General features: G+C 35.2%; 1 protein-coding gene across 1 annotated transcript in view; it reads left to right on the forward strand.

Annotated features, from left to right (window-relative positions):
* Positions 1-21623, forward strand: part of LINGO2 (leucine rich repeat and Ig domain containing 2) — a 547511-nt gene that overhangs the window by 289668 nt on the left and 236220 nt on the right. Inside the window, exon 4 of the mRNA XM_054809318.1 lies at positions 9484-9567. The gene's annotated coding sequence lies outside the window, so the exon portion shown is untranslated. The remainder of the gene's footprint in view (positions 1-9483; positions 9568-21623) is intronic.

Genomic DNA, 21623 nt, shown 5'->3' on the forward strand with positions numbered 1-21623 from the left:
TTTTTGTTGCCACAGCAGAGCTTCAAAACTCTGTCTTTGCAAAAAACAAGCTTTATGCATGTTCAGGCATAATATAATCATAAACTTCATTTTATTCTCACAGGTTTTGTTGTTGCTGAAGCAATATTTAATTTCTCAGATAGAATTTTATTACGAAGATGTATGAAACAGTTAGATGCAAGTGTTCAAGATCCTAAGGTAGACTTCATTATAGCCAGGTCATTCCTGACAGATTTGTGTCCAAGTTGCTAAATTTATTCAAGATGAAAGTCCTCTACATCCCCTATATGATCTTTACTTACCTGCCTAAAGAGTTTACTTCTGCAAGTTGTATCATCATTTCTTGTCTGTATTGCTGTGGAATTTTAAAGCAGTTAATCATTAGCCTCTTAACATCAAGTTGTGTACTACCTCAGTCATCTCTCTTCTTGAATAAACTGATTTACTTGTCACAGCCTTTTTCTGTAGATCACATTTTCTAAACCTTTCATGATTATTGTTTCTCTCTTGGATTCTCCCTATCTTGTGTATATTTTCTTGAAAGTTTAGCATTTCTTAATTAATATCAGCTCTCAGTGTGTAAAAGTATTGGTAAGAAAAGTATTGTAAATATAAATATTAATAGTTACATAGAAGTGATTATATTTAAGATATAAATATAGTAGAAATATACAGAAATATTTGTATCTCTATTTATTAGAGGAAATTTAGGCTAAGGAAGAACAGAATGGAACTGAGCTGGAGATGAAAGCTTGCAAAAGTATTAATATAAAAAAGACCTACACTAAGAATATAGCATTTCTGAATGAGTATTTAATGTATATCAAGTTGAAGCTAGAGCTGTAAAACTGTGAAGTAACCTGTGTGTTGGTATTTACTAGTTAAGATTATTGCATCATTGAAAATAAGGGCTCTTACACAATAAAGGAATAATCACTAGGCTACTGGTTAAGTTACTTGGACAAAAATGTAATCTTTGGTAAGAAAAATATCAAAGAAGAAAAGTTTGATTATTATTAGTCAATTAGTTTTAAAATTTTCTAGTGATAAAAATGTTTTAAACTGTGGATTAAATTTACTTAAATTTTTTCTTAAGAAGGTTATCTTAAAAAAAAATTAGATTGAAAACACAGATGTTCAACCCCTTAAAATGTGAGAACAAGGAAGAGTCTAAGTATGATTCCACTTTGTAAATAAAATCTAAGTATGGAGGAAAAGAAAGAAAATCCTGTGTGCTTTACACAGGCATACTAGGAACAGGCTTATATGTAGCAGTCAAAGGTTTATTCTCTATCCGATGGTGAGCTTGATGGCATCTCCTAGACAAGGCAAATTGTACTTATTTCTACATGTGGTACCTCTGTGTTGTCCAAAATCTGGTGTTGAACAGGATCTGCGTTGCAACTGATTCTGCATGTGTGTGCATGGGTTAGGAAAATAGAGATTATGCTGCTGAGAGTATCTGATACTGATAAAATGTCAGCCTCATTGTATATTGATCAGTATACTGTTACATCTGACCAGTTTTTAAATTTAAAATCAAAACTTTCCTAAATTCGTTCATTATCAATATGCTTAGTACTAGTGATTTGTTCTACACATTATTATATATTATCACTACATATACAAAATTTATATTCTAGAGTAGCTATTTGTATAGTATCATAGAGCTGATGGCTGGGTGCTCCTCAGTCATGAAGGTCAACAAGTTCAGAAACACTAACCCAGATGAACCTGGAACGTCCCATAAGTTTCTTCCTTTACTCAAAGAATTGGTAGGAGTTTATTACTGAATAACTCTGTTGATGTGCCATCGGCAAGTTGCCAATAGGCTGGAAACAAGAACAACACACCGTGCAGAGACATGAAGGCTTGAAATTTCCAGGAGAATGAACTCTTCATTGAAGGAGTTCAAGCTTCGGTATGTGAAGGCATGTATTTGGTGGTGAACTTCTCTTTTTTGATGGTTTCATTAAAGTTATCTTGCTGTTAATAGGAAATATTAATCTCAAAAATTAAGATACCTTTTTACTAACCAATTACGCTTCTGCTTGTTTTGACAGAGGAGATACAAAAATCTCAAAATTTAACATTCCCTACTCATTAATTACCAACAGTTTAAATATAACAGTACTCTGATATTTATCTCCAGGATACAATTCTGCTTTTCCTTCCAGATATGCTATTGTTGGTAAGATGAGAGAAAACCAACACTGGAAGAAGGGTGAAGGTCTTCAGTGGAAACAAGAAAAAATGTTATGTTCAGGCTAGTACCTTTGACAGAGTCCTGAAGATGAAATCTGACATTTAAGAAGAAAGGAGTGATACAGAAGGATAAAGCAGCATAATCCTAGCAGTTCCAGTAGATGACAGTTGGATTTTGAGCTTGACTAACATGATAGGAGAGTACAAGGTGTTAGAGTCAAGAAAGAAACTGATAAATACAAGTACATGGTTGGAAATTAAGATAGGCTTGAGCGAAATTCATAGCAGTAGTGAACGGGGCTAAAATATTCCACACTTGAAAGGCAATTTTTACTTACTGTAGTACCCGACATAGCAGATCAATTTAGTATTCTCAATATTGTAATTTTTATAATTAAAATAATTAGGAATCTAAAAGACAACAGCTCTATCTGATATAACCTTTAGGGTTTTTATTTAAATGTGATTAATTTATCATATTTCTCTGTACGTGAAAGGTCGGCAGAACTGCTACTCTGAATACAGCAACCAATATAAACTAAGGAGTGTGCTCAGAAAATCATTGTTGCACACTTTAAACTGGTTGAGGTCTAAGATATCCTGAGGAATGGCTTTTGCAAAAATGCTCTGGTATCTTTCAGAGTTGTCATTGTGAGAAATATCAGAGAAGCAAACATGAAAAATACAAACTGTAAATGTGATATAAGCTTATTTTGTGCAGTGAACTACTTGGCAGTATGAGCTCTGAATGAGTAGAAATTTCTGCATCTGTCCCATCTACCTCTTCCCCAGGGACAGAACAGTAACCTACTCATGACTGCCTCCAGTGAGCACCCCACACTTCACCATGTCAGAGACTGAAAGAGAATTTTGCAGCATTTGCACCTTCCCATAGCATATTCTTAAGTAAAGATGCTGTCTCTTTGGGTAAAAATAAAGCAATGGTTTACTAAATGAGGAGTGTAGCTGGGAGGTAGCTCCATCATGAGCAGGAAGGAGAGGGTCTGCAATTTTAAAAGGGCTGAGACAAGCCCTGATTTAGCATTTTGTGAAATCACTTACAACAACAAAACACATGTAAAATACAAGTGCATGTTTTCCTCTAACACTGATTAAACTAGAAAGGGCAGTTTTAACTTGGGTACTTGCAATTTTGGTATTACAAAGAACAATTCTAGGTGATTTTTTTCTTTCCCCTGTCTCCCCAACCCAGTGCCATCAACAGTAAAAGTTTATAGTTGAGGTTTAATGCCACTGATTTTGAGGGTGCAAGCTCCATAGTGTAACATATTTTATTAGCTCTTTTACTTAATACAAGACTTCAATTGCACAGACTCATGCTGTATGTGTCTGGTGGCCACACCGATCTCGTTGAGTGCCTGCTGCAATTTTTCAGGTTCTTCATTTTTTTATTTATATTGGAACTTATTTAGTTCTATCCAAAAGCTCTTTTCAAAATGCCTGTAGTTCACAAAAAAAGCACTTTATCAACAGAGTCTATTACCGTGCAGATGTGAGTTTCAAGAAGCATCCTTATGGTTTAAGAGTGTAATCTATTACAGTGATACAGGTTTCAAGGAGAAACAATCTTAATCCAAAGAAAAACAGGGGGTTTTTATTAAATGTATCCAACTGTCTAAAGATCCACTAGCATGTGTCCCTTTCAAACACTATTAATAAGGGCTCTATTTTTTCAGAGATACCTTTACTGCTCTTATTTTCCACTCTACAGAAACAGAAATCCTAACAACTAATGCATTAATCCCATGGAAAATTTTCTTGAAGCTTTCTTGTTTCTAACAAGATTATTGTCATACCAAATAGCAACTGGCTTCTCAGAATAAGAAATCACTGGTAAAGAGCCACTGTATTTCTGAATTGAGAAATACTAAAAAAAAAGTTGCTGGTAATGAGTAAAAAACTGATTTACTGCTTATAGGAAATCTCGCTTGTTTGACTATTTTCAAACATTAGGTTCAATCCTTCACTTGTAGTCAAACAAATAATGGTTTGTGATACCCAGCAGCTGCAAGCCATCTGATTCTTTTATTAAAAATTCAGTGGGTGCCTACATGTGGTCAATTTAATAAAATAATCAGGTTTTAAGCACATGACCTTTAGAATCTTTAGTGCATCTTGTTCAAGTCATAACATACTGTGCGTACAGATGGCATCTTGTTCTTTCAGCTGAAATGTATACATGTGCACAGTGTCCTTTTAGAAAGTGTGCCATCTATATATAATGTAATCAACGTGATCTTTTCTGTTATGTGAAAGAGTGCTTAATTTAATGCATACATTTTGACAAATCAATTAAGACATTTATTTTCAGCTGTTATTAAGACTGGGGATGTCATGCTGTAGACACATGCAGGTCTGTTAACTGGTTAATAGCTTAAGAGTAGACCTGCTGGTGATAGCTTCTGTTTCTGCAGGTGCCATCTCATTTTCTCTGTGGCACACAATTAAAATCAAGCCTCAACATTCTTTGATTACACTGAGAAAGTATGTTTGTCTATAAATAGTGCCTTTGAAATGAATAGGTGCTGTTGAGTGAGCAAGATAACAGATTGTCTCTCAACATTTCTAGTTGTGACAGGATGTACTTGTATCACAGTATAAAAAATAAAATCTTCAAAACTTCAAATTTTGGCTTCTGATTCAAATGCTTATCATGTCCTCAGTCATTTTGTCACATTGGTCAATGGTAAGATATTTCTTGTTTGTCAGCTGGGAAGGCACCTATATTACTTAGCAAAAATGTGATTTTCACCACGAGAATTTCTTTATTTACTCAGACCAGATGTTAAGTTCAGCAGCAGTCTGTTTCCAGTATTGCTAAGGGAAAGTGAGGATGCACATATAAAGTGAGCAACCTCTTGGTAAACCCTTCTAGATTCCAGGACTAATCATTTGAAGATCTGATCTGAATGTCACCAGTATGTTTAATAAATGTCATTTTAATAGTCATAAGCATAGTTAGAAGAATATGATGTCTGTGTTTGGTCCTTGTTCATAAGCAATTATCTTAGTTGTTAAGCAGTCATGTCTTTGCATCTTTATGGAAAAATCTGAAATACGTTTTGCTATTGAGGATCTGTGCTATGTTTTTTTCTCCAAAAAAGAAAACAAAAGAAAAAAGTTCTTATAGTGCTGTTATATACTCTCATTCACTTAAGATACCCAAAAATCTATTTTATCTCACAAATTTAATCTGAGCTATACTACTACACATATTTCTGGAACAACTGTTTATAGGTCCTTTTAAGTAATTGCAGTCTATACTACTACCGTCTCTTGACTCTGCTGCCTTTTTTTGGCTCCGAGTTCTTTTTTTCATTACTTTCTGATCATATTGTGGCTCTTCTCTCAGTCTAGTCATGTATTAGGAAAAGGTTCAGTCTTTTTCTATCTGCAAGACTTGCAGTAAATGTATCCAGGAACAAGTGAGTATTAATTTGCCTCAGACACATATAAACTGAAAATTAACTATCTAATATGATAAAAGCATGGATCTGGAATAGTGTTCCAATTAGTCCCATTTGTCTGGAGACACCTAAGTTAATATTTAGATAGACCATGTAACATGGTTGCCCAGATGTGAGGGCTGGAGGAAATTCTTTCTGGTATTATGTTAGTCCACTAGGAAAGTATGATTCCAGATAGTTTGTATCTTTGAGTATGTGTTTACCGTGAAAGAGCTGGAAGAGGTTTCTACACTGAAGCTTTTCTTTAGAGGGAACTGATTTTGACAAAATGCCTCAAATGCTAATGTTTGTGAAAGAGATTATAGGAAATAGGTAAAAACAAATAATATAGAAGTGATATTCACAGAGTTACAAAGTTACTGAAATAGGAAGCTGCTGAACTACATACCACAGTAATAAACCATCAGGGGAGTAATATAAGTCAGTCTCAGCACTAGAGTATCAGATCTATTGTTCACATGGTCATAAACTACACAGAAAAGGAAGATGTTCTTTCACAGTCTAAGTTTTATTATACAAATAGCATAAGCTAGGTGAAACAGTGTTATAATTGTCAAGTAAAATGTATTTGGAGAAACATCTATCCTTCAATGTAAGAAGTTATGGTTTCTAAATTAGATACTACCCAGAGTAAAGATCTCTCACACATTAGCTCTGATTATTAGCAATCAATGTTTCTACTTTGCTTGTTTAATTTCATTTTTTTCCCATTGTTTCTATTACAATTTGACTGCTTCATTTCTGAGGCTTCACTCTACATTGCATTTTCAGTAGTGAAACATTTAGAGAACAGTATAAAGCATCTGCTTTTAATAATATGCCTTTGTGAAAATGCTGACTATCTTCAGGATGGGGTGTGTCGAGGGAGGGCAGGAGGAGTTTCTGTTTTCTTTTTAGTGGAAGTACACACTGAAAGCCAGACATACATGATGTACAAATTGAACTACTGTTTCTTGTGTATCCTTTCTATACCATGCTTTCAGGATATATCTCGGGTTTTTTAACTGATCTTTACTTTGTGAACAGCCGTTTTTGCTTCAATACTGGCCTAAGATCAGGGAACATAGGAAGATAAGTTCTGCTATAGTCTTGACTAGGATTATCTCAGTAAAGAATTATAACTCAGACTATTTTCTTTGTTTCATCCCCTTTCCCAGTAAGACAATAATTTATGACTGACCCTTCTCCAATGCCAGCAAATGTAGAATGAAGTCAGAACTGAGCTTAATTCTTCTTGTCCCTGATTTTTCTGTATGAAAGAATACAGGATGCTAAGTAGACATTTATGTTTGGCAGATCAAGTTTAAATCTTTTATCATAAGTAGCCCTGTATGCATAGTCCAAAAGTTCAGTTGTTGAAGCTTTTGAGGTGCGTAAATATTTTAGGAAGAAATATCAAAGGTGTGATCCGCCACATCCAAGTCCTTAAAAACAAGTACAAGAGTTTAAATGCGTTGAGTTTGTATATATAATGCAGGTTAATATTAGAGAATACTACTTAACAGTGCGCATCACACAACATCATTCCTCATAATGCATTAGCAGGAACATTATTTTAAAAAGTGCATTCTGAAAATAAAATAGTTCAGCAAACAGTGTGGAGATTGTCTAGTGTTCCTTATTCATAACAGTAATAGAACATTCTTCAACACTAGTCATGAAACACAGATATCATTCTCTAGCCTTCATACCTTCTACGTAGATATTAAAATAGCTACTCTTAAAAAACCATCAGATTATTCATTGACCTTGCAAATATCATTCATTATAATAAGGATGAGGTGGCTATTTTGCTGGCTTTAAAAATAGTTTGCAGGAAAAGCTCTTCTGTCACATAAATTTGGACTGGGGCAAATTTTAACATTGTATCCAGATATAGAAGCAACAATATCTAAAAATGGATGGATATCCAAAACATATCATGTACTGAATTGAAAGATTATGACTTTTGCCTTTTTCCTCCTTCATGTTTGAAATTGCATTAAATTAGAGATAGCAGTAAGGTAAGAGGAAAGCACATAAAACAATTAATTCCCGAAGATTAATCCAAACCAAATAAATTGGGGTTAAGTTGCGCTTATAAATTTGTACAAACCATGTGGAATTACTAAAATGATAGCTCTCAATTTACTTTTTAAATTAAATTAATCATGGAAACATGTTTTTCAATACTTAGCTGAACCAATCCTTGATCCGACTTCAGTCCTGACCCTGCACGTGACATGGGATGTTGGTCAAGAGACCTCCTCAGGTCCTTTCTGATCGGTTATTCTGTGAGTCTATGATTCTTCACAGAAAAATTAAAAAAGCCTGATACCATTGGTCCAGTTCTCAATGTCAATCACAATCCTATGGCTTTAAAAAACAGTAAGGCAACTGAGTGTAAGAAGTAGAGAGTGTAACAATCTGTTGTCTTGACTGAGAGCTTAATGACAGCAAGTCAAGAGCTAAGTTTAGTATTAATTGTAGAAAGAAACTTCAGAAGTTTATAGATGAGTTATGTGATACCTAAGTCAAGCCTCTCTCTTTTTTCAGCAAGTCTGATATAGAAGTGCAGGGGTAAGAAGGCACCTATGGGGTACATTTCTTACCTATAGGGTAAGAAAACCCTGTCTTTATTAACTTTATGTGTAGATCTCAGCTTTTACAGTTTTTCTGGTATTACACAAAAAGACTTTTGCAAAACAAAAAGAAAAAACCCTTTCTCCTTGACATTTCTAGCATCTCAAAATGAAAGTAATCCTAATTAATCTAAGCCTGTCCAGTTAATGTGATAAACCAATGACAGATTATTTGGGGGCGGGGGGGGAGGGGGGGAAACACAAACACCACAAACACCAAAAAACCCCAACATATCAGCTGAGGTTTTCTGAAATGACTTGTCAATTTGGTATTGGTTTTTGGTGACCTATTCCAGTTATGTACATTCTAGTGCTTCTCAAAACCAAACTTGTAGAGATTGTTTGCAGTGGGAATGCCAAAACAGTCATTTTATTTTAAAACAAATATCTTGATAATAAGTCATTATTTTCAGGCCAAACCCTGACCTAGGTAGAAACTATGGAAGCTTATTATAATTTCCTGAACTAAACATCTGGAGCATCAGTTTCCTTCTTCTTACTTTTAACTTTAAGAATGATAGTACAACTGATCATATAACCACAAGGAAGAGGACTTTTAGTGAAGAACAACTATGTGTTCTCTAGTGTTGTCTGTTCAACCAAAAAAAGAAAAAAAGAAAAAAAAAAACCCACACCACCAAACAAAAACATGTTTTTAATTACTTTTGAATCAATGCATGAGTGTGTTTTAATGCATTAGTGCTGTTTGAGCTCTTCCCCAGGTAATACAAGCCTGCAATAAAAGCAAGCAGACTTTGGAAAATAACTGAGATATAAAAGACTCCATCTATCCTTACAATCCATGTTAATGCATGCCAGGGTTTACCTCCTGCCATATACGACTAAAAGAGTTCTAAAGCTTCCATTATTATTTACTAAAATTCATAAATAGAGGGAAAATGAGGAGACATATTATGTAACTTTAACAGTTTACACTGAGCTGTTTTTCTTTTTTATTACTGTTTACGACCAATCTAAGATGTACTATGTAGTCAATCTCAAAATGTAAAAATAATGAAAGAATATGATCTATCACATTGATCTACTGAAAGATTTCTGACCCAGTTAGTCAAGTTATTTTATCAAAAGATTTGAATATCATTGCTGTATTATATTAATTATATTATTGGCTTTAGGGTTTTTTATTGTTTGTTGGGGTTTTTTGTCAGGTTGATATGAAGATAAACAGTCTGAAGGAGGGAGGTAATAGAAGACTATCACCACAAGTGTGAGCAATGAGCAGTTTCAACCTGGTAAGCTTCTCTTTTGTTTTTTTCACCGGTGATGATTTTTCCCATCAGTGGTCTCATTTATGTTTGTAATAACATGTCAGCTGCTGCTTATTTTTATTCTTGATGTGATATTTCTGTGTTAAATGTCATAAACTTTGCCTTCTGTGTTAACAAAACATGAATACTCAGTATCTCATTATCTTTTTGAGATGCAGTTTTGTCATGGATCCAAGTATTTTCAGTCCCCAGCCAATGCAGTTAGCACAGAAAATTATTTTCTAATCCTTTAAGTGTGTAGACAATACTCCCAAATTTTGCCCACTTCTGTCAGGACTAGCTGTCAAAAATTTTATGATCTGAAGGAACTGCTTTTAAAATGTTACTTTCTACTCTTTTTTTTTTAATCTAGAAAAATACAGTCGTGAGTTTTAAAAATACTGTTCTAGAAGTTCAAATTGTATTTTTAAAGCGATTATTCATTCCAGCCTTATTCTGAGAAATGTTTGCTTCAGGTGAGTTGTCCTTTTATGAAAGAGCTATCTGTGATTTTTTTTTCTCCCTAGAAGAAAGTCAGTGCAATTTTAGCAGTGCTACCTCTTTTGGAAGGAAGAGTAGTTAGAAGTGTTTAGGGACAATAGTCTCTAAGCCCCCCAAAGGAAGTGGAACTAGCCCTGCTATTGTTTATACACTAGCATATCAGTCACACACACAACTATTGGCTAATAAAGTGCTGGGAAGTGGTAAGATAGTTTCAGAAGTTAAAAAATAATTCAGATGAGCTGCAGCATTTAACATGTTCAAATTTATAACCTGAAAATATATTTTTAAAAATGCTATCAGGGACGTGGCACAGCATAAAACTTTATGGCCTAAGAATGGCTTTATAAATATATCAAATTTATCAGCAAAGAAATATGTAATAAGGATTTGCAGACTTCTGTCAAGACTGGTCTTATCTGATCTCCATTTTCATAAATATATGTAAGTATACTTACTTATGTATCTATGTGTATACATACATATAGCTTCTGTTGATAAATGGATGATCTATATCCTTTATTTAAAGGCAACACAACAGTTTTCTGAGTTTGACTATTCTATCAGTCCTGACAATTCATCAGCAGTGCTTCACCATTGCACTGACTTTGAAAGCATGTCAGATAATAAAGTGAGAAATCCCTCTCAAAAAATGAAGTTCGCTGACTCTGCCTTGTGATCACAGGTAGGTGGCAGAGATCTCAAAAATATTAATAGAAAAACACAAGGAATATGGTTTTAACCCTCAAGAACGGTATTTCTTTTCATATGATATCAACTTATTTGGACTGTTTGAGCTCTCCAAGCTGAATTGTAAATCCACTAATATCATAACACCTATGTTGACTCAAACCCACCTCCTGTACCTATAAACACAGTCACTGTCATGTTCATTTTCAAAGTACCCTGAATTTTTTCTAGCTGGGTCCCCAAAATCCCACTTACACTGCATACAGTTATTTGCAATTTGTCTCCTTATAAATTTATGAGAAAGATGCTAATTCTGAGAATTATCAGGTATACGGTTCATGGACATAATGGAGGATGGTCTCGTATGGGATCCTGCTAAAGCTGGTTTTTTACTTGGATGCATTTGCCTTGGTCTATTTCTGCAGGTTTGGGCGTTCTTTTTGATCCACAGTTCAGACTTGCCCTGGGACTTTGGTTTTTCTGGCGTTAATATCAACACTTCTTAGTCATGTTTCAAGTAGCACAAAAATAAGATGTTTCCCCTTCAACGTGTTTGAATTGCCAACTGTTCAGTCCTCCTTGAAGCTTCTTACTCTCCAGAAAGTGAAAATGCATCCAGACGATACCCTTGGAGAAGGAGGAGACACTTGTTAATTCTGTTACACAGAAGAGATAATTTTGCATATACTTACCTGCATACCTCACTTTAGTGTACTTCTAGAATGTACCTTTCACAATTATTTTGAAGACAGTTTTAGATATTTCAGTCTTGCATTGGTTTAGTCTTCTGAAAGCTGTGTCTGCTGCAGGTGGACAAAATGATTGCATTGGTGAATAACAATGATAGCAATCGATGTAGTTGGCTTTCTGCTTTGATTGTCATTATTTATAAGAAGATTTCTGGGTTTTTTGGTTGGTTGGTTTTTATCCATGAGAGTGATCAGATACTAAAGTAGATTGTCCAGAGAGACTATGAGATCTCTGCCCTTGGAGGTGTCCAACTAGGCATGGTCCTGAGCAGCTTGATCTGATTAGACCTGTTTTGAGAGGCGAGTTGGACTAGATGACCTTCAAAGGCCCCTTCCTTTCAAAATTATTCTGTGGATTTATGATTCTCTGGTTAGCATTGTTCCCAAGAAGCAGGAGGAAAGTCTTATCAACTATTTTGCTTAATTTCACTAACCACTTGAAGCAATTAGTTATGAAATTTTGACTAAACTGACATGAAATGTGTATTCTCTTCCAGTTTCTTTTCACACACATTAGAATATTAAAATCCTGATGATTCTGAAGAAGGTGCAGATTTTGGATAAACAAATGTGCTTCCAGTAGATGTTTTAGAAATTTGTAAAGGCAAACATTTCCTTTAAACACCTGCATACCCTTATTAATGAGAATAAATTACCAATTCCTGGTTACCAACAGATGCCAGTTGGATCTAATTGAGGAGTAAAGGTTTTGAGAGTAATCAGCTTTTCTGAAGCTTCAACTTAGAGTAGCTCCTCTGATGGCAGAATTGTTTAGAACTAGAAGGTAGAGCACTGTAATGCTAAGTCTGTCATCTGTATTTATTAATGTTCTTGTGTATGGTCTCTTTTTGGTGAACTAGTTATTGTGTATTTCTTTAAAACACATCTGAAGTGATGTAATTCCACCAAATATTTCATTAACAGTTTGGAGCAGCAAACCGATGCGCTTAGTAGGTTTCAATGTATTAAAATGTGATTGGTAAAAACCGAACTGCAAAATCTAAGGAAGGAAACAGAAGTTATAATAACTGAATTTCATTAAGGTCTTTTTGTCTTCCCTTTGGAACAAGGAGCAAGGAAGATAACTGTGGGGAAAAAAGAAACATGAAACAGAGGGAAGAGCTTTCATCCAGAGTATGAGAAACAGATTCAGGAAGCTCCCAAGGCTAAGCAACACTGAAATGGAGATCTGAGCTATCAGTGTACAAATTGTCCGAAATCATAGATCAGCTAAGAAAAAATACATTATAAAACATAACTGTTTTAATTGCTTCTCATTTCTTTCAGAACTCTTTCCAAATTTGTAGTTAAGAAAGGAATCCTTCACTTCACGAGATTGAAACTTGTGTTGTAGTTCAGACAGGCTAGTGTTTTAAGTTTAAGATGATTGTGACACATCAGTATTAAGTAAGGAATTCATGTACAGGCATCTGAAACAAGTAGGGGAATATCAGGAATTGCTGTGTGATCCCAACCAATCTGCAAAAATGCTTTTCAGTACTGATTATTTCAAACACTAGGATGAGAGGAGAAGCTTCCCTGGTTGTTTTTTGTTCAGTGCCACTTTGAGAAGAGCAGGCAATAAAGACGTAGACCATGATGTTATACATTTTCACAGCTAATATGTGTGTTTTCCAAAGAGTGAAAACAAAACAAAAAAACCCAGTGACGATCGGGCAGATCAGTCTCCTCTGGAAACTCTGCCAGAGAAGCTGGTGGCCTTCAGCATGTTGTGAACAGAAGCTGAGACAGATTTAGGTAAAGGTAGACACCTTTTTTCTTTTGTAATGTGCAATTAAAATTTCTAATCCCTATTGCCCATGGTGGTGGTACAGAGCCTGTCTTGAAGTTTTTGTACCTTGCAGCAAGAGTAATAACATGACACAGATGGGTATTTGAATTGTGTCACCATTTTCATAGCTCTGTTGGCTTTGTTCTGTTTACTGAGGCAGAATTTTGCCCAAAATACATACAGTGTACTAAACACAACAAATCATTTGTAATAAGAAACACTATTTACTTGGTTCTCAGCACAATACAATTTAAGTGCAGCAATGTTAACTGTCAGACTCAAAGCATTGATAGTGCAAGGTGATAGATTACTTGCCACATGCCCAGAAGAACTTTTCAGTCTAAATCAGCAATAGTTTGTGTTCCTTACTGATGTTTGTAGTGAGGAAAGTGTTTTACAAAGTTTGAGCAACCTCTTGATAGGAAGACAAAGCAGACTGATAAATGATCCAGAGACTAGGTTTCTCCTCTTAAAGAAAAAAAGATTTGAAGTTCACATCAAGATAGACCTGACCATGTGAACATGGAACACAAAATATTGGGGAAAAAGTTACAGTGAGGACTTGAAGGTCAATAAATTTTTCTCTAAAATTTTTATTTCACCAGGTTACACCTGGTGAATACTAATAGCATAGATTTCCCCTACAGGATACAAAGATACCTGACATGTTTTTGAAGTGTCTTTTAGAAATGAAGATGGTTGCAGTCAACATCATGAGCATGCAACACTCCCAACCAGACAACACATAACCACCTACAAAATAAAATATTCAGTTTATAGTATTGACATTAGTGCTGTAAAAACTTTTAATTTAAAACTGAAATAATAGTAAAAAAAAAAAAAAAAAGAATGGTAAAGAGAAAGGGATAGTAGAAGAAATATCACAAAATTAAAGACGTGACTTAGTTTTGATAAAGGTCAAAGAAGTAACTAAGAGATTCAGTCTTAGGACATTATCAATGGACTTAAACTGGGAGGAAAAGTAGTTCAGTTTTGAGAAGACCACATGGTCTTAGGTACTAAGATTTTGCACAATGTAGCTGTTAAAATGGGAGCAGTTGATCAGCTACTGAAAATCTTAAACAAAGTTTGGATATTGATATTTGAAAATCTGCTTACACACTGGCTATAATCTTTTGGGAAGTCTGCAGTTGAGCTGATAACTGAACTGCAAACTTCTGAGATTCCCTCTTAATTCTGTTTTAGTCTGGTTCTTACTATCATCTTTTCTAAAGATAGTTTATAGTAACTGATGTATAACTTTAAAAGTTACCAGTATGGTTATTTTATTTTATAGCTGTACTTGTTTGTTGTTTTACCTAAAGGAAACCAAGAAAGACTTTATGGATGTAATTTCTTAATTTCCAAGAGCAGAACAGTAGAGTACTGCCTTAGTGTTATAGGTACAACAATCAAAGCAATAATTCACCTCTGATATAGTTTGCCAGAAGTCAAAGGAATTGCATCAGAGATAAATCTACTGTTCAAAGGAAACACAGAGTAATTTGACTAAAGAACTATCCCAAAAGTGATTAATTACTGAAGAAGTACTAATATTAAAAGTACTGCTACCAATAAGTCATGGAACATGTAGGAAGTATTCCTAATGACCATTTAACCCCTTATTTTTAGCTGCTTCAAAATACCATCTAATTTCTGTCACTTATCTTTTCCTTTCCTGCCTGTATGAATAAGTGTTAACTTTCTTCCCCTGACCTTGATCTTCTTTTGGCATTTCTAAAACACCTGTCATGTAATAAGGAATTCATTTGCCACTATAACAGTGATTTATAATCATTAGCTTTTTTGCTGTCAATGTGTTTTTAAGTATGCTAATTGGAATGAGAATGAAAAGGTGATCTGGGGAAACTGTATCAGTAAACACTATAAGTATAGCATATTATTTATTTTTGTAGTGTAAAAATTATAAGTTTCATGACCAACATTTCAAACATACTCTAATATTAAACATTCCTTGAAGAAAGTAGAACATTTAATCTTAAAATATAACTGTGGTTTTTTGACATACAAAAAAGTTATATGACATTCTTCCAGCAAGCAGTATGATCAAGATGAATTCTCTTCTGTTTATTCCACACTTCTACACTGTCTTCCCACAGGTACAGGCACAGTTTCATAAACAGCTTTTGCACAGGGAAAGAACCTGTCTTAGAAAGTGCTGTGTTGAAACAGGTTTTTATTTATACCTTGGCTCCTTTGTATTGTTTTGGCTGGGAAAAGGTTCCATTTAGTGTAAAGGTTTTCCCAGAACCAAATGTTACTATGATTCTTTTGAGTAACCTAGAATTGTACCCTGGCATCAGTTGTGATTAAGTGTAAATATGCCTCAACAAAAGCCAGAGGTTACCAGAGTTATGGTGTCTAATTTTCTTAGCTGAAAAGAGCAGGTAAGTCTACTTGACTACTACTGTACTAACTATATGAATGTATTTCTTCAAAACCCATTTCACAGGTGGCAGTTTTGCAGGGATAGAATCAGATAACTTCCCTTCATGTTCAAGATCTCCTTTTATTCCTAGATTGGTAAACTGAATGGTGTTTAATCTAACTGTGCAGTAAAGATGCATGTCCTGTTCATGGCAGTATGTTATTTCAGTATAACAGCTACAAGACACTTCTGTTTGGATATTGTACTTCTGCATATTAACTTGCAGAAGATATATCTTAGAGTGTTCAGTTTCTCAGCTACTATAGGTTATCAGTTTCAATGTGACAAGAGAAGCTAAGCCAATTTAGATCAGCTGTTCTGTGATTTTTTGTTTTAATGTACATTTCTAGGGTTTTTTAATTATTTTTCAGATGCTTTAAAAGTAGAGCTGAAGAATCCCCTGATTTCTCAGATTCTTTATTTTTTCAGGTTTGTTTCTTCATATTGGTTTTCTCTAGCTGTCTTTGAGTCATCTTTTTTTGAGTTATCTTTTGGCAGATAAAGTGTTATAAAGTGTTATAAAATCAGTGGGGGACAGGTTGCTCTCTGATCTGCTAATTTAGTAGAGGCATGAAAAGGTGTTTCTGAGATGCTTTGCAAACAGTAGGTGTGGGTGGGTGGAGGAGTCATGAAAGACAGGGAGAGCACAAGAGCTTGGAAAGTAGGGCAGGGGTTGTAGCAAGAGGAAGTAAAACAGAATACAGCTGAAAAGAGAATGAAGACTAAACTGGTAAAAATGTTACAAAGGTCTTGAGAAAGGGAGAGAGAAGTCTGAAGCTAAACAGCATGTAGTGTACCTTCAGTATGTGGTTACTCCTGCATATTCACAGGCATTTAGCTGCATATTAGACCTACCTTAACCATCTTAAATCTGAACATCTTGGAAGCAAGCAAATGACAAATTATACTTAAGTTATTTAACAGCATTTATCCATTCTCCTCTGCTTAACAAATACATCCGGAACTACAATGACCACTGTCCAACTTCTGCTGAAGACATAACTTACCAAAAAAGACATGTCAGCACTCCCTTCTCTGATGTCATAAGAACTGTATGATTCTCTTCCCACTATAAAAGATTTTTAGTTTTGGGACATCATGCAGATGTTTTGTTTTTAAGTATTACCCATGACAATTCTTGGCCTGTTTGTTCAATTGGTGCCCCTTTTTGGAGGGAGATTTAATGATGTTCACATGATAGGACAATGAGCTAGATCTCCTGGGACTTTCATCAGAGCACAGAACAGTGGAGGAGGTAACCTTAAGCATTAACAGTCCAGAAATATAAAGGTCACAATCTTTATGTTAAAACCCTAAAGAGCTTTTCAACTCATGCAGTGTTCTTAGTTTTACCACTCTCAGTTTCATCTGTAGGGAGAAAAGGTTAGTAAATTCTCTGAGCCCTTCTTGTTGATGTCTTCATCCAAATAAACCCTTAATTAAAGCTCTGTGAAAACAGGTCTGATTCAGAGAAACTCTTGTTTTGCTTTTAGGAATTTCTCCATATTTTGCAGAGTTGGGTTTAAGCCTTCTTACATTATTCATATTCTTCACCATATAGTTGAATTTCATCCAGTCTTCAGCTGGTTTGCAGAAGAAGTTATAACCCTTTAAGTTCTGATGAGCATTTTCATGCAATTCATTAAGAGAATATCCCATTAAAAGAACAGAGCATCCCAGTTTAACTGTGCTTTTTTCATTTTATAAAGCTGATATTCTAAGCAGAAAACTTTCTAGTGTGCAATTGCAAAACATTTTTGCTGTCTATTCTGATATCTTTATTACTCAGAGTATGCTTTATAATAAAATAAGAACAGCATGAGATAGGATTCACCTCACCAACTAGCTGTTCAATACCAGGAAAGGAAGCACATCTTGACCTATGCAGTGGTAGGTTAGGGTCCAGAATCTCACATCTAGACTTAACAAGTGCATAAAAGTTTCCCTCCTGTAACTTCTGGTTTATTATTGATTATATTTTATTTTACAGTTACTGGTACTGAACACACAGCCATAATTGCTTTATGCTTCAATGGCTTTTAAATACTAATACCAAATAAAAATTTTAAAAAGAGACCACCCTGTATAGATTTTATGTAATTCTGAAACAGTGCCTCACTCGTGCTGGTAGAAATCATTTGTACATAGAAAGAAAAGAAAAAAGTCCTGAGAGACCTTTATATTGCAAAGTATTTTTACATTTGAGGCCTAGATATATGCTGCATGGTCTATGAACTGAGTTTAAGGGTGATTTACTGTTCTTTTAGAGGAGTAGGCTTATCAGTTCATAAATATATGCTACAAAAACTTTCCCAACAGATTTCTCCCTACCTAGAGGAAATCCTGAAAAACATTGCTCAAAATCAGTAATTACGGTCCTCTTTGTAATTTGCCTTGTAAAATATTCTTGTTGAAATATGCTTTGTTGTACCCTGTCTAGATAGTTAATTCTTTTCAAAGTGAATGCTTAGCTGAGTTATATTATTAATCAAAATCTATGCCTCCAGCAACCATTCCTACAACAAAATAAAATAAAATGTAGAAATAGTACAAAGGAAAATGAAGCTGTATTACCAAAACTGTACACAATGTTGATCCTTTTGATTCTACCTGACAGAAAAAGGTTTTATTCTCAACACTAATGCATAAATTAGCTCTCTGGATGGCAAGATGGCAATATTGAAGGCAATTGCTGACAACAGTGAAGATTTAAGTTTGCGCTTCATAATTTAACATGCTTAATATATCAGTAGGTTGAGATTATTATTCAATAGTCCTATACATTAAAACATTTTGATTAAAGTAACTTTTTAGTTTGCTGCTTCATGACCTGGTGCTACAGCTGATTTATTCTTTGTGGAGGAGGCATGAAGCACTTCTCACCTTGTAATATATTTGCAGAGAGAAAAGGAATATTTTTCCATCTTGATGATAAACAATTAATCTCACAACTACTGGCCAAAGTAGTACCTTCACAAGTCAATGTTTTCATGCAATGATATTGCATGAAAAAGCAGCATTGCTGGTACAGTAAGATGTTTGCCTAAGCTAAATCTAATCAAAGAAGAAAATGGAGAAATTTGGCAATATCTGCTCCAGGAGAGGAAAGACAAGTGGCTTGGATGAAGTGCTCTTAAGTCCTAACTTCAGTATTGGTTTAATGAGGAATTTCTATGAGGTTCTTTTTTTGTTTCATAAGCTGCCAGGAGTAGCAGGTATTTTTTCTGTTCTGATAAAAAATATTCTAACATCCCTGGAAATGCTTTTAATAGCACAAATATTTTTGACCTGGTCCTTGACCCTTCCTTCTAAAAAAACCCCAGAGTTCTTTGTTTACATTGAATTGGCCCTATGGCATAGTAATGCAAGGACTAAGGAAGAACTAACCTTGAAGCAAGAGCCAGAAACATGTGTTTGCAATCTATATGAATAAACCAGAAGGGCTACTGTGTAAATGGAAACAGAAGTGACGAAAGAGAAGAGAGAACCATCTCATGAGAGGGAAGAGCCCATATATTGGTGTGCCCAGGACAATCACGCAAGAAGGAAAGGAGCATACACTGTCAGTGACCCCCTCGCCTGTTTGGGCATAGGACTTAGACCACAGGATACTTCTGCTTAATTAAGCACTTTCCACTAGAAGGGCAGTCTGAGAAGACGCAGGTAGATCTGAACACTGTTTTTAGCATGTGTCAGATTCCTGACATCCCTTATGCTCCTGACCATCTCTGTGCTCCTGTCAGGTGGCAAAGAAGCATTCAGCAGGTTACCTGAGCCACTTTTAAGCATTCCCAGTTAACTATATTAAAACTCCAAATTGTGAGCTCTTCTCTTTCCTCTGCTTTCACTTTTTCTTATCCCCTAATCTTTCTTCTTTGCCTACCTGTCATGGAACCACACAAACTAGGCCAGTCAACAAACAATCAAACAAAAAGCATTTATTTTGTAAGATGGAAGGGGCAAAACTAAGTTTTGCTCTAACTGAAACCACTCTGGCTCCAACAGACATTAACAATTCATAGGTTCAGGATGTCGGTCGGGAAATTAGTACTACACCGCTGACTTAAGAGCTCCTAAGGTTTATGGTTGATGACCCAAAATGTGCAAAACCACTCACCCGTGTAAGATGAGGTCTCTCAATCTGTACAGAAGATGAACCACAGGAGTTGTCCCAACCCACGGGGAGAGCCTCCGACCACAGACCTGCTACTCTGAGGGAGGCCAATTCAAGATGGCCCCCTCGCGGGAGGCCATTTATACCCCATTCGACTCTGACCTGTGGTCATATATGGTCACGTAGGTCCCTATTGGCTGAAGATCTCAGCTTTGGCTCCTGTCAGCAGAAACTGCCACTGCCCTGTGGGCATCACTCAAACTGTGGCAGGAAGGTTTTCCCACGGGCTTTGTCAGGGCAGTTGTGTCTGGCATAGTACCTCCATGGGTCCTGGCTGAAGACATTGAACCTTATTCCTGCTGCTTCTTTTAGGGATATTCCAAGTAAACTTGCATTTTTCTTCTATTCTTGTAACTTTGGTTTTTTTAAATCTAGTGCACTCTCTTGCCAGCCGCTCTTGCCTTTCTAATGGACCATATCATAATCAAAATTACAAATCTGCTACACCTAAAAGCAAAAGAATTCATTTAGTTAATGCAGGACTAGGCAGATAATGTGTAATAATTATGGCTAATGTGTCACATGAGGCAATAAATACAGATAGTAAGACATACAACAGACATTTCCAGTAATGTGAAAACCACTGAATATATTCCTTCTATCTCTTCTAGTTTGTTTCAGTATGTAAATTTATCTTTTTAAGGCTATGCAGCTGTTGTCAGATTAAAAATTTATCTGTAGCCTACCAAGATATAGCAGAATTTTCCACCAGTAAACTTCACAGAAGGGAAACAAATAGAATTAGTAAAATCAGAATATTCATTGGAAATAATATACAACTCCATATGAATCCACAGATGTCTAAAGCATATACAAACATACCTACATTCATGGATGCATGCATATTTGCTTTTGTGAAGGACCAGCTGCTCTCCAGGGTGATGATGTGTCTTTAGGAAGCTGATCAGAGTCCATTTCTTCTCTGCCCATTGATTGTGGGGAAAGTATCAAGCAAAACAAAGGAGATTTGCTTCTAATTATGCATTATTATGAATTTCAAATCCAAAGTTAGAATTGTATCTGAAGTAAATGGGTGAAATCCTTTGAGAGTTTTTCACCAGCATGTAATTTCATTAGAATTCATTAAATCGCTGTAGAGAAAAAAGGGGGGAAAAGGAAAAAAAAAAAAAAAGCGCAACTCTAGGGAGGGTTTTAGCATTTTTTTTTCCCCTCCTTTGAATTACAGACTTCAAATATTTTTCAAAATTTTCCTGTCTTGTCTGTCATGATGGTTTGCATTGCTATTTCATAGTAAGGCAATACAGTTGGATCTAAAATTTCAATTGAAATTTTCTCAAGTTCTGAAGAGATAAAAATGTAGCTTTGTATCTTCTGTCTGCACTCTACTGAATGTGTCTTAGTTCTGTTTAAAATAATGTCTTTTTATGGCTGTAAAACACCAAAGGATTTGCACATATTAAATATTTGCTACACTGTCAAAATTAAATCCTTGTCTGGATCTTAGTATGCCAAAGCATTAACATTTAACTGCAGAAATTCCGTAGCTTCACAGAGTTTTTTGTCTTTTTTTTTTTTTTTTCCTTCTTCTTGCACTGCTGGTATGTTCCAAGAACATGGAAATTTGAAGAAAATATGTGTAATATCATTATTATTATTTTCTGCATTTTATTTTTTACTTTTGCACTGAATTATAATTCTCCTAGATCCCAGGATTGCCGCCTGAGT

This window comes from Grus americana, chromosome Z (genome assembly GCF_028858705.1).
Source record: "Grus americana isolate bGruAme1 chromosome Z, bGruAme1.mat, whole genome shotgun sequence".
In the NCBI taxonomy this organism is placed as follows: domain Eukaryota; kingdom Metazoa; phylum Chordata; class Aves; order Gruiformes; family Gruidae; genus Grus; species Grus americana.